This window comes from Sinocyclocheilus rhinocerous, unplaced genomic scaffold (assembly GCF_001515625.1).
Source record: "Sinocyclocheilus rhinocerous isolate Xijiao unplaced genomic scaffold, SAMN03320098_v1.1 scaffold11, whole genome shotgun sequence".
In the NCBI taxonomy this organism is placed as follows: Eukaryota; Metazoa; Chordata; class Actinopteri; order Cypriniformes; family Cyprinidae; genus Sinocyclocheilus; species Sinocyclocheilus rhinocerous.
Genome location: NW_015625587.1, coordinates 554,763 through 568,855, shown reverse-complemented (window position 1 = coordinate 568,855; position 14,093 = coordinate 554,763). Strand labels below are relative to the sequence as shown.

Here is a 14,093-nt window from a genome sequence, read left to right as displayed (position 1 = left end):
GCAGCGCCTGAAAATAGTCCCCAGCACGCTCCCTGTGCAAGCAGGTGGTCATGTTGGTTATGTTGATGGAAGTTAGCCTATTTTCAGGCGCTGCGTAATATCATTGCGCCTGCTGCACCCATGGTACGGCAGCAAAGTTCCTTGATTATCGGTCGCCGCACCACACGGATATGCTGTTTTCGTTCAAATCAAAGCACAAACAACATAGAAAACGTATTTGTGTGGCGCAGCTGACACAGAACAGCATACGCTGTTTGCGTTCAGTGGATACTCTCCAAAATGGCGCTAGGGTGACGTGGAGGAGACGAATTGTTGAATAAAGTTTTTTTTCTTTTGCGCACAAAAAGTATTCTCGTTGCTTCGTAATAAGGTTGAACCCCTGATGTCACATGGATTATTTTACCGATCTCCTTGCTATGTTTCTGGACGTTGATCGTGGTAGTACCCTTGTTGTCTATGGGAGGGTCAGAGAGCTGTCAGAATGCATCAAAAATATCTTAATTTGTGTTCCGAAGATGAACGGAGGTCTTACGGGTTTGGAACGACATGAGGGTGAGTAATTAATGACAGAATTTTCATTTTTGGGGTGAACTAGCCCTTTAACTGTGCTTTGGTACAGACTTATGTAAAGGTTCAAGTGGCTAGTATGCTAGTAGCTGTTCCTACTCAACCACTGTGTCTAGCAGCATCTTATTGCAGATGACATTAACTTCTGGTAGTCTCTGCAGTTTTAAATAAGTTGATTAGGACAAGTTACTTTTATATTCACACCACAAATTATTTTCATGTCACTATTTTGTCAACAAAAAAAAACCCCGAAAATGATTAATTGATTTAAATACTACAAGTGAATTCTGGCAGCACAACAGTATGAAGAATGAATATTTATTTTAAAGATTTTCTGAAGGTTACATTTAATGGTGTTATTAAATTATTATTTGAGCTTTAGATGATGGCAAACGTCATGTAAACTACTGGTCAAAAGTTTGGTATTTTTTAAATGTATATTAATACTTTTATTTCGCAAGGATGCATTAAATTGATCAAAAGTGACAGATTTTGCGCTGTTGCAAAAATTTGTATTTTATATAAATGCTATTCTTTTGAATTTACCATTTATCAAAGAATCCTGAAAAAAATGTATCACAGTTTCCACAAAAACTGCACAACTGATTATCAATAATAAGAAGAAATCTTGAGAACCAATTCAGCATATTAGAGTAATGCTTGTTGAAATTCAGCTTTGCCATCACATGAATAAATTGGAGTTTAAAGTATATTAAAATAGAAAATTATTATTTTTAATTGCAATAATATTTCACAATATTGTCTTTTTTGCTGTATTTTGGATCGGTAAAACAGTAAATTAATAAATCTTCTTTCAAAAACATTTAAAAAAAAAAATTACAAAACCCCAAAATTTTGAACTGTAGTATTAATGTAAAAAGATGAGTGGAAATAAGTATGCACAATTAAATATTCATTTTTGACTTTAAAAAAGTATATTTTATATTTTTAAAGTGTATTTGAAAATATGTGGCACAGATATATTTTGCATAAGCAATGTCTCAGATCTCTTACTTTGATTTAAAATGAATGGCTTTCAGTTGCTTTGTTGCTGCAAATCGCTGTCACCCCTTTAGAATAATGACCTAGAGTTACTCTGAACTATGAAACAGTAGCTCATTTTTACCACAATGATTGATTGATTTGCCTACAGGAGGAGAAGTTTTAAATGGTCTGTTTGTCATGTTTTCCCTCCAAAATGGAGTAATAGGTTCTGGTGAATGAGTTTACTTGCCATTAACCCCTGGGGTACTTTTCAGACCCCTACTTGAGAAATACCCTTTTAAATTATATTTGTCTGCATGTGTGTGTTCATAGGCCAGCCATATGCTCCCCATGGAGGCCTGCAGTGGAGATCGTGCACAGTCAATCCCCTATTTCTCTAATAGTGAGCCAGGAGACCAGAGCGAGAGAGGATAGAAATAGACGCCGGTGTCTGGGGAGAGTCCTCAAGACGGCTCTCATCCAGGAACATAAACCACACAATGTAAAGTAACCTACCCTGGCTTAATGTGTCTAACTGCACATTAACGACGACATCTGACTGCGAATTAAGCCTCATTTTGTTCAGGCCGTTTGTATAAGAAAAACTACCAACAAGTCACTGACTCCCAACCATTGTGCCCTTATTAAAAGCTATTAAGCGTTTCCAATGGGCAGATGAGAGTTTTTTCCTCCATTTAACTTATGCCTGTGGCTCTTCCTTTTTTTTTTTTTTTTCAGGCAGTCATTTGTTGGGCGTGAATGTGCAGTTTATTTGCGAGGAGAGTTGTTTTGGGACTAAACTGCAGCGATTTTTGCACTGGAGCTGCACTGCACTGATGGCTGCCAACTGTCATTTAATGTGCGACTGGCTGAACTGTCCCTAATATTATTGCCATGCGTGATTTACTGTGTCTTTATCTCAGCGCTCGACGAGAGATGGAGAGCAGATGGTGCACAACTGTAGATGCCTGCTGATTAGGAGAGCTTGATGAAATGATATCTGCTTTCTTGCAAACTATGTTTATGTGTGTTTGATAAATGCAAACACGGAGATGAAGAGCTAGGAATGAGAGCCTTACGGGGAATGTGCTGTGCGTGATATGAGCTGTGCCAAACAGCTGTGCAGGCAAAATGAAACCGATTCATTCTTCTATTAACGCTGAAAGTGACTTGAATTTCTAAAATGACAACTACTAGATGATTGCAGCAGGCAATAGGCGAGCCCACTGCTGTACATATGAATTACAGAGGAAGAATTTGTCCAGGAAGTCATTAAATTTGCTTTTTACAATTGAGGTCTGGCCTTGCAGTCTGATTGGCTGAAAAACACTTGAAAAGCACTGTTAATCTTTTGTAGCCCACCAGATTTACCCTTTGGACATAAATCTACAAAGATAAACAAAATCTTTCTGCACGGAATAGGCAAAATAAAGACAAAAGTATTTGATTGAGTTAAATGCCCGTCTCCATCAGTGATACTGTAATACCCAATGCTACCACTCGTACTTGACATCATTATTTGTCAGCGGGGGAATTACAGGGAAATTATTGTATCATTAGCCCAATATTAAATTTACAACCATGCATATTAATGTCATTTTGAGGTTATTGGCATTGGTCAGTGACCACTGATGTGAAAACTGATGTGACCACATTGTCATTTACAAATCTACTGGCAGTCTTAATGGTAAATTAGCATTTTGTGTATTCAAATTTTTTGTATTTTTTGGGGCAAACATTCATTTAATTTCCACAATTTTTGTGTGTATTTTTTTTTTCCCTCAGTGAATTTTATTGCATACACTACTGTTCAAATGTTTGGGTCAGCTTTCAAACGAAGTCCCTTCAGTTCATCAAGGCTGTGTTATTTTATTAAAGTGCAGTAAAAACAGTATAACTGTGTAATGTTATTACAATTTAAAATAACTCTTTTCTATTTGAATGTATAAAATTGTAATTTATTCTTGTGATGGCAAAGCTGAATTTTTAGCAGCCATTATTACAGTCTTATTATTATTACAGGGCTGCATTATTTAGAAATAATTTTAATATGCCGAATTGGTACTCAAGAAACATTTCTTATTATTATTATTATTACTCTTGGAAACAACTGTGTTCCTTAATTTTGTGGAAACTGTCATACATTTTAAGGATTCTTTGATGAATAGAAAGCTCAAAAGAACATTTATTTAAAATAAACCGCTTTACAGCAATCCTTGCTAAATATAGTTATTATAATGTATTGACCAAATGCTTTATAGATATTAAATCAGTTGTTACTAAATCGATCAACCACTATAGATATAGTTATAGATATAAACTCATGTCGGTCAAACATATAAGAATGTTGTTCAACCCCTAACCTCAGCTCTAAGCTGAACACTAACCCTAAAAGTTGAATGGTTGGTGCTCTGTCAGTACTTTTAGCTTGTAAAAGTAGGTATCCTTTTCTACCTTTTTTATACCCATAAAGGGTGCATATTACTACTCTTAAGGGGACTATAGTATGCACACTTGTGCCTAGAAAAGGCACAGAGACAGAGGTGTCTTTTTTTTTAATGCTGTTCCAGGACCAACAAGGATACTGCTGTTCTGTCAGTGGGTTTTGGATCAATCACGTTCAGTTGTTTTTGACCTGTCTTGCTTGTTTATAGCATTTATACACTGTATGTTTTTGTGATATACTCGCACATAGTGCTGGACTCAGTGCAGTTGATACATCAGAGGCAATGCATGCAAATGATAGAGTTTTAAAATGTTTGTTGTCACAAATGTGTTTTGTGTGAGTTTGTCTCCTGTGACCTTGGCTGTGTTTTTTTCTTCACACCCAGTTGGAGAAGCTCTGTTCTTGTGCCAAGTTAGAAATCAGACTTGCTTATTTTTTGACTCTTCCGTTGTTTTTACACTGATGAATTCCCTCTTGGATCATGGTCAGGTTGATGTCTTTGAAAAAGAGCTGATTTTCTGACATATTTGAAAGGAGCTAATCTATGAAAATGACCAGTAAAGTTCAGAAATAAAAAAGCAATTGTTGGTTAAAGCTGGCCACTTCAGATCCCTTCACCATGCAAGTGAAACCAGTGTTGTTCTTTCTGACTTCATGCCCCCTCTTTCATCAATGTCACTTCCTGCCTCAGTACCACTTCCTGACCATGTCTCAGCAAGTTTAAATTGTTGCTGGGGAGTGTATAGAAGAGTGTGTTTTGTGGTTTCCCTGTGCTTTTGAGTCTTGTCACCCACGCAGTGACAAGTGAAACTTGTCGGCTTCGAAATGAGTAGGCGGCTTCTAAAAGTGTGACTTCCTCCTCCTATTTTTATCACTTGTGTTCTCTTCCCATGACATGTCATGCTTATTTCTCTCTCTCTCTCTCTCTCTCTCTCTCTCTCTCTCTCTCTCTCTCTCTCTCCCTCTCTCTCTCTCGCCTTTGTTGCTCCCTTTAATTTTTCTTCCGTTAAGTAACTTGAGATTCTGATTGTTACCATGACAGCTGGAAGTTTCTGTCAGAATGTGTCTCATTTTGCCCCTTTACTTTCACAGATGTCCGTTATTTTTTATGGTTGCTTTCTGAACATTTTCTCCCATCCTCTCCAGTATTTTTTAGCTTTTTCTTGTCTCTCATAATGGCAATACAACCAAAACCTCTATAATGTAACACACAGATGCCGACAGTAGTTCCTGCAGCTGAACTGGTAGAACATAGTGCTAGTAACACCGGGGTCATGTGTCCAATTCCCAGGGGACACACATACCGATAAAATATATCTTCAATGCACTGAAGTGTCTGCCAAAGGCATATGTGTAATGTAAATGATAGGGGAGGATGCACAAGTGCTGTATTACACAACACGTAACACCGAAGAGCTTCACTCCTACTCATGCTTCTGCTGAAAGCTTCAAGCTGCAGTATTGCGCTGTGCCACCTGAGTTTGAACAGTCTAGATTTATGTGTACTTTGAATTTGGCATTGAGCCCAAGGGTTTTGGCTGTTTTTTCTGTATACTGTGGCTTGGTTAAGAGAATTGTGAGGGATATTGGTGCTTTAGTGCAATGCAGACTACACACAGAATCAGGATTACTCTGTTCAGACATAATCAGATCACATATCCAAGCCAAAGAGCAGCCTTATTGATCGATCATAAAACAAAAATGACTTGCATGCAGCAATCAGTCAGGATATCATTCACATTAGGCCAAGAGGGTGGGAGGATGTCCATGTGCACCTGTCTGTGTTCTTGACTTATATGTATGTGTGTGTGTGTGTGTAGTATATACAGTATGAATATACATGTATGTATGTATGTATGCATGCATGTCGACCTGATGTTTGGAATAATTAAGGTTTTAAAGTTTTAAAAGAAAAGAAGTCTCACAAATGCTGTATTTATTTCTTCAAAATATAATAAAAACATGAGTGTTGTGAAATATAATTGCAATTTAAAATAACTGTTTTATATTTTAATATATTTTTAAAATGTGATTTATTCCTGTGATGCAAAACTGAATTTTCAGCAGCCATTACTGCAGTCTTCAGTGTCACATGATCCTTCAGAAATCATTCAGATATGCTCATTTGTTGCTCAATTATTATAACGTATTATTGGTGCTCAGTTATTAATAATGGTTAATAATGGTTCTTTTTTCTCAATGTTAAAAACAGTTACTGCTGCATAATATTATTGTAGAAACTGTGGTTATTCAATGAAAAGCATTTATCTGCATTTTATACAGCTTCTTTTTTGTAACTTCAACTTGCATCGCCGTCTCTGCAAAAATATTAAGCAGCAAAAAAAAGTTTTCGAAATTGATAAGAAATGCATATTAAAATGATTTCTGAAGGATCATGTGACACTGAAGACAGCTTTGCCATCATAGATATAAATTACATTTTAAAATGTATTCAAATAGAAAACAATTATTTTTTGATCAAATAAATGCAGCCTTGGTATTTTGAGAAATAAAATCTTAATTTTTCAAAATCATAATTATTTAACCACTTAATTACAGCCATGCACATTCTGTACATTGAATGTCTGTTTACATGAATGCATTTCGCAGATGTTTTTATGACTCATCCAAATGTTCCTGGGAAATTATTTTCTAGTTCTAGCCAGTTGAGCTACTAAAGCAGCTGCTATAGTAGAGCTACTACTGTCGCAAGCTCAGTTCTAGGTGGGGGTAATTGACGACCTGGACTTCAAGAGATCCAAGTCTTACATCACCATCATTGCGGCTAAAAAGCGTCTACCAAGTGTCTATCACCCCCCCAGTAAACTGAGGATTACTGAATTGTTGATTTGTTCTTTTCTGAACTCCAAAATGCTGTTGTCTATTTAGTCCAACATTTGAAATCTCTGAGCAAATGTTTTCACAAGCAGATCCATTTTTACCTTTTCCATTTTTATAGGTCCTCATTTTGTGGGCGGCAGTGCAAAAATACTTTTCATCTGTCTGCAAATCTAAGACCGCTAATTTGATTTAAATTACAGTCCAGGATTGGGCCAAAATGACATAAATGTGCCTCGTAAAGCTTGATACATACACGTTGCATCACATCGCCCGTCTAGCAAGTATAACTTATGTCGAAGTTGCAAGATTACCCATGCAACCTTAATGACAGATAAGCCTGACAGGTTATGAGAGAAAATAGTGTGGAATTACCCAAGAGGGCACATAACGGCCACAACGAGGGGCACTGTGGATGTTTGTTCCAAACCACTATCTCTGTTTGCCATCAGGGGTGTCAGGGAGTGTCATTGGCTGTGAGTTATTCATTTTTTTTCATGTGTGGGTGTTATATCGTTGGGGATCGGGCTATTTTTGACTTTCAATCCCCCACCTTTAACCATCTCCCCTCTGGAGAGAGGCAGGGTGGTGACAGGCGAGGAGACAAAGGCCTCCTATATCGCTCTCGCTCTAAAAACAAGCCCTCATCGCTCCCACTGCAGGAGAACACTAATAGAAGTGAGGGTTTAGCTGAGGAGGCTGGGTAAGTTTGCCATAGTGCCAGCATTTTCAGTCCAAGAATCCCCTTTTAAACCCCTCTAAATCTGTATGCTTCTAATGACATTGATAAAAGATGGATTCAATTCTTTTTAAAGAGTGACTTCAGCTTTCTAATGGGTGACACGATGACCATGTTTACTTGACAACAAAATTCAGTTGTCAGGGCTGTTTTAGAGTGCTAAATACATTTCTGTAAATGCACAGTTTAGTTAAAACCGAGAATGATGTCCACATTCTATAAATTACTTTCCAAAATTTTCAGGACCAAACCTGTTTAAACTGTTGCTTTAGCGCCTGCAGCTGAATTTCCGGAGAAGACGCATTAGTTGCATAAGAGTCTCAGTGAGAATAACAAACAGGAGTCATGTGGAGATATCACCCTGGAGGTATGGACTAATGGCAAGCTTCTTTATGCATGTCATTCCACCTGGAGGAAATGCAATACCGACTTTCAGCAACCACACAAAGCTCATTCTTAGTAGTAGTGCTTGCTAAGTAATTACTATTGCTCATGCTTTGGGTTAGGGTAGGATGACCAGGTGTAAAATGACCAAGTGTGCCTCCTCTGAGACCAGTCTAAAAAGTTGAACTTGAGCTTTGTGCCACAATAGTCTGGGAATGAAAATATCATAGAGAGGTTTGGCTCTTTTGACTTGGGATAGTAAGAAACCCCCTAGCAACACTGTTAATGCACATAACAACCACATAGCAACACCCGGGCAACCACTGTCAAGACTCTAGCGTGAGGGCTGGCAATACTTGTAGAAACGAAAAGAATCTTTGTTGTGTCACAATGCCACTCCCTTGAATTTTTGACGTACAAGGTGTTGTGAAGCAAACACATCTAAGGTAATGGTCCTTACGCACCCTGTCATGTTTATACAGATGCCTCAGCAGTGAGGAGCCTCAGGCTGAAACCATTTATGTTCCAGTTTGTAGAAACAACACCGGCTCTAAACCTACTTTGATTTATGTAATCTCTGTTGCTTTTGTGATATCAAGGTATATACCAATAGTTATTTTTGTTTCAGTCTGGTATTGGCAGTCTGGATTATTTTCAATAATTCAATGCGGTTTATTTTATTTCATATACTACCTTATATTGTCTAACCAGGTCCAAGGACACTGGCCCAGCTCTCTTCATATGTTGTGGCAAAGGAGATCTCGCTCTAACAAGACAATCCGTCATGCCATTGTTGTATAGCACTCGGCCTGTTGATCAGATTTACAGAGCCTCTTTTGTCCCATCTCTTCTTGGAAAAACAGAAGACAAAGAGATGACGGAAATGTGAGTTCCCCTCCCAGAGGGGTACAGTATGGGCAATGCCTGGCCACAGGCCCCCCCCTCCTTTAAATAGGCTGACCATCTCCACAAAGATCACATTGAGACAGACACAATACACGCACTGCCCCTGGGACAGTACACTACCCTGCTCCACATGACGTTGAAGGTCACACAATCATTTGGGATGACTGATAAAACAGAAAGAAAGAGAAAAAAGAAAGAAAGAAAGAGAAGGGGGGGGATTAAAGTTGTACGAAATGAGGTAGAAAAACCAAACAGTAAAAACGTGTGGAAAGAAATTAACTTTTATCTTTAGGGGCAACAATGTTCCTGAAAACCAGTTCCAGTGGACAAATTTTTACTGTATTGTTACGTTATGTTAGGAATATTTTATTTTATTATTTTATTTTTTATTTTATTTTTACCTTTTATGGTGCCATTTTATGTAAATATTAGTGCTGGGCAACGATTAAAATTTGTTTTAAATCGCATGATTTTCTGCGATTAATCGCATTATGCACAAAATTCAATAATTAATTCAAAAGTAGTGTATTGTGCACTTTTTTTCATTTAAAAGTACTGCTATATGAACAAAAGTGCAATAACGTTTGGTTTGCAAACACTTTAAACAAATAAGGTTCATTATTACAGCAGTATTCCTTTTACATAGTAGCAGTTAAAATATTTCTTTGTGAATCTCAACTTATTACATTAATGTAATCAAATTAAATATAAAACCAAAGCTATTTGCCACTGCCAGGGCATGAACGATTTTATAGAAAGTATTTCATAGTTTGTTAAAACAAGTTATGCTCAGAGTCCAGAGCCTCGATCATAACCGTATAACAGGCACCTTCCGAGTAGAGACCTGCACATCGCGGGACCCAACGCAGCAGAGTGCAGCGCGGGACAACACTTGATGGGCGAGTGCGGGTGGGTAGAGACTCGTGTGTGGGGGATGCGGGAGAAGGGTGTATCTTAACCGTGCCCGAGCGCGTCTGACCCCCAAAAGCCCGGTTCGTTTGACTAGTGTGACCGCTCCGTGCCGCGCTCAGGCGCAGTTCATTCAGCCGGCCCTGGCTCGGTTGGAAGAGGTGGCCAGAGCACGGTTCAGTTGGGCTTGGGTGCGGTGCGCATGTAGTGTGAGCGCTAACCACGCCAGAGCGCGGAACATCTGATACGTGCAGCATGATTGCATAAACATTTCTGAGCCGCAAAAGTGATAGATCTGTAAAGCAATATATTGTGAGAGGGCCGTGTGTGTTACCGCGTCCCAAACAACTCAAAATAATAAACCACAAAGTAAAAAAACAATGCACTCCAATGTGCTGAGCGAGAGCGCTTCTCTCCTGCCTTCACGTTCGGATTCTGCGGAAACGTCCTATTTCCCACTTATGAAGCCGTGAGCGCTTCATGTGAGCGCTGCTGCAGTCGGCCCACCCCAAATGCTCTCATTGGTTGAGACGCGTGATGACACCCATCCCAAGCCAGTACTGATCAACATCCCTCCCCTCCTGTGACCCATGGTTTGTCTGTATGTGTATTCAGAGCCAGTGAGCAACGGACTTTCATAATAAAAAAAAACTGCGTTAACGCGCGATAAAATAGTTGTCGGCGTTAATCAATTAATGCGATAATAACGTGTTAACTTGCCCAGCCCTAGTAAATATGTAATGTATTTAAGTCAAATATTTCCATGAAAAAAATCTTTGTTTGGTGTTTTTAGAGATCTATTTTTTAATTTAATTTAATTTAAATTTAATTTTTTATTTTATTTTATTTCACTTCATATTAGCTACACATTCAACAAGCTTTGTCCCTACGTTTTAAATATCTATGCAATTTTTGTTCTTTTTAGTTGGGTTGATAATCCCCAGCTCGAAATTTGTCACTTTCTGTAAAAAACAAAGGATGATATCAGTCAAAGCTGCTCTTTTTTTCATGTTTCACCTCTGCAAGTTACTTGCATTTTAGTTGGTCATTTGTAGTAGAATGTGGTGACATGAATTAGAAATCAAGAATCAGGAAAACCTGTTGATTAAAAACACCTTAATAAATGTTTTCAGTGTCGTTGGCGTCATGAGTAGGCGGTTCAATTCTCCCAGGATTCTTAGTGCTTGTGTCATTCGTTCACTGGGAAAGCCCCATTTGGAGTGTGTTGATTCATTGGCCCACAATACACCATCACGACTCTCTGTTTGTGCAGCAGGAACATTCGTGAGCCGCAGCCCTGGAATTTCCTATAACTGTGACCTCTTTTCATGCTCAGGAGCTCTTGTGATAAATCTGGGCATGTGCACGTGTGGATGTGTGTGTATTAATATGTGTGGACATCTAGAAGTTTGAAAGAATAAATATTTGAGAGCTAGGCAGTAGTTATCTGTCAGTAGTGGTATGTAGTGGTATCTTGCTTTGAATCTTTTGTACAGTATAGCAAACTCCACTTTTCCCAGAATTCTACTTGATCTCAATATCTAGGAACTACTCACAAAGTTTCAGAGCATCTTTCCTGGCTCAAAATCAGTTTCCATTTCTTTAGATTTTATGGCAAATTCTTACTTGCGCACCCAGTCAGTGGTCAGTTCCTCATGATGTTATCATCCAAATATGGACCTGCTCTTTTTAATTGAACAGTGGAAGTTAGGAAGGCCAGACTGAGTTGACCTGACAGTAATGTACTAACCGTAAGTCTACGAATTCCAAAATGTGTAATGAGATCATATGATCTACTCATGATGTTCATCTGGAATTCAGTAGTCACTGATTCCTATCTACAATGTATCATTTATCTAAAGTATTTTATTATAAATAATAGATAATAGTATAGGTTTAGAGTCAGTAAGATTTTTTTATTATATATATAAATTGATTGATAATATATAAATTGATTCTTCTATTCATTAAGGTTGCATTAAATCAGTCAAAAGTGACAGCAAAGACATGTTACCAAAGATTTCTATTTCAAATAAATGCTGTTCTTTTCTGAACTTTCAATGCATCAAAAAGTTTCCACAAAAATATTAAGCAGCACAACTCTTTTCAACATTGATCATAATAAATATTCTTGAGCACCAAATCAGCATATTAGTCTGGTTTCTAAAGGATCATGGTGACACTGAAGACTGGCGTAATGATGCTGAAAATTCAGCTTTGCCATCACAGGGCTAAATTACACATTAATTTTTAAATACATTAAAATAGAAAACATAATTTAAATTGTAATAATATTTCACAATATTGCATTTGCATCATACAACATCTTTGAAAATCTTTAAAAAATCTTACCAACACCCACAATTTAGAATGGAAAATATATTTAAAATATATTGAATATATTTAAATATTATGTATATCTATTTTTATATACGGCATAATTATATATAATTATTTATTCTTGATATTTAGAAATAATATTTTATTTTTTAAATACATTTTTATTTTTTTAATCAATTAGAAAATGAAAAAAATTAAATAGCATAATTAAGTTAACATTCTAATGATAAGTTCTCATTCATGTCGAAGTGTAAATGTCATGATGATCAGTGTCTTTGATGATCATGGCCCTGTAATAATCTACTTAACCAATTATGCATTCTGGCTTTGTCAGTTGGTCATCACAGCAATAACACTCCTGGTTGTCCTTGTGCATGGAGGAGAAGCCTGTTATTCACTCATTGTAACCGTGTTCATTCACACACCCTTTTCCGCCACCTCGTTCCCGCCATGTGTCTCCATGTCTCTCTCACACCCACTCGCTTTCTCACTCTTACTCTCCCCCTCCCGTCTCTCTCTGTCTTTCTCCCCTCTTCACCCTCCTCCCCCTCACTCACTTCACAGAAGTACACCCACTCAAACACAAATATTCATATCCGCTGTGTCGTTTGGTGGCTTTCATTCATGCTTTAGCAGTGTGAGGTGGCAGAACTCCTCAGGTAATGGACGGCACTATCTCCCGTCTATCCGACCATGCGCTCTGTTCTGTTTGGAGAATGAACTCTAACTGGAATTATTAGACATGAGGGGATCAGCTTTCAGAGTGAGTATTTCACTGTTTTTGTTAACGGTGCGTTTAAGTTTAATGTCATCGCATTTTTTGAATGTGTGGCATCTGAGTTACATTACAGGGGACTGAATGTCTGTGTTCACTGAAACATTTTCTTAATCTTTTTTTTGTTTGGTAGTTATTTGTTTTTTTTGGTCTTTTCCAGTAAAGATATCTAATCATCAAGATTCCACAACAAGATATGATCTTATGCAGTTTTGCGTCTCAAGTCAATTTAAGGCATGATTATGTACCTTGAAATGACATAGTTCCTCTAAAATGAAAATCCTTCCATTATATATTCATGTTTATGTTATTACAAACCCTTTTGACCTTCTTTTGTGCTTCTACTTTAATTGTGTGGAAAAGAGTAGCTTGGACAAACTGTTAAATATCTCTCATTCAAGAAAACAGGTTTGGAACGTCATTAATGAAAGTAAATAAAAGATTTTTGATTTATTGTCTTTTTTTTAATTAATTTAAATTAGATGCCAAATAATTTTCCTAATTCTTGTTTTGTATAAATAAAAAACTGTGACTTGTGTTTAAAACAATTCAACAAAAAAGAAACACTATGTATTTTTATATAACTGTAAAAATACATTAAATAAATTCACAAAATTATAAATTCATGGAGAAAAAAAATGGCTATCATGGCCACAAATGAATAATTTGACTAAATACGTGGCCACGTTGTACTAATTAATTTCCTTATTTCAACTCGTAGCCCTGATTTAACTGAACCTAGATCGTGGGAGCGAATTCTTAAGTCATGGCCACAATATATATATATATGTATATTTGTTTGTCCTTGCATGTTATGTGTTAGGCTTCTATTTTACTTCTAAAGTAAATGTGTCATCTTAATGATGTTTAGATATTTTACTGAAAATAATGACTAAGAACATTAAATAATTTTTTGCAGCGTTTTCACATGTTCTGTACATCCAGGAAAGGAAAGCTCATGCCGCTGCCCCTTTAATCCCCAATGCTAAAGTGCCCTTTCGGTCAACCGAGGGCCGCCCCCAAAAAACGTGATTGTGCCCTCGTAACGCCACTTCTCCCCTGTCCCTCCGGAGGGCTGTGCACGCCACTGTGTTTTCAAGGAAACCTGTTAACTAAACATTTTCTTAGAATCTGTTGAGTTTAAACCTCATGAGGCTGTGTGATTGTAGGATCTTTAGATGAAACACCATGTCTTTTTAACTCGG

General features: G+C 37.4%; 1 protein-coding gene across 2 annotated transcripts in view; it reads left to right on the top strand.

The window, feature by feature from the left end:
- Positions 1-14,093, top strand: part of LOC107755436 (transcription factor HIVEP3-like) — a 78,760-nt gene that overhangs the window by 35,165 nt on the left and 29,502 nt on the right. The window contains exon 1 of one of the 2 annotated variants that reach the window (XM_016572227.1): positions 12,628-12,876. The exons of the other annotated variant lie outside the window; for it this stretch is intronic. The gene's annotated coding sequence lies outside the window, so the exon portion shown is untranslated. Of the gene's footprint in view, positions 1-12,627; positions 12,877-14,093 lie in introns of those variants that run through there. 2 annotated transcript variants of the gene reach the window in all.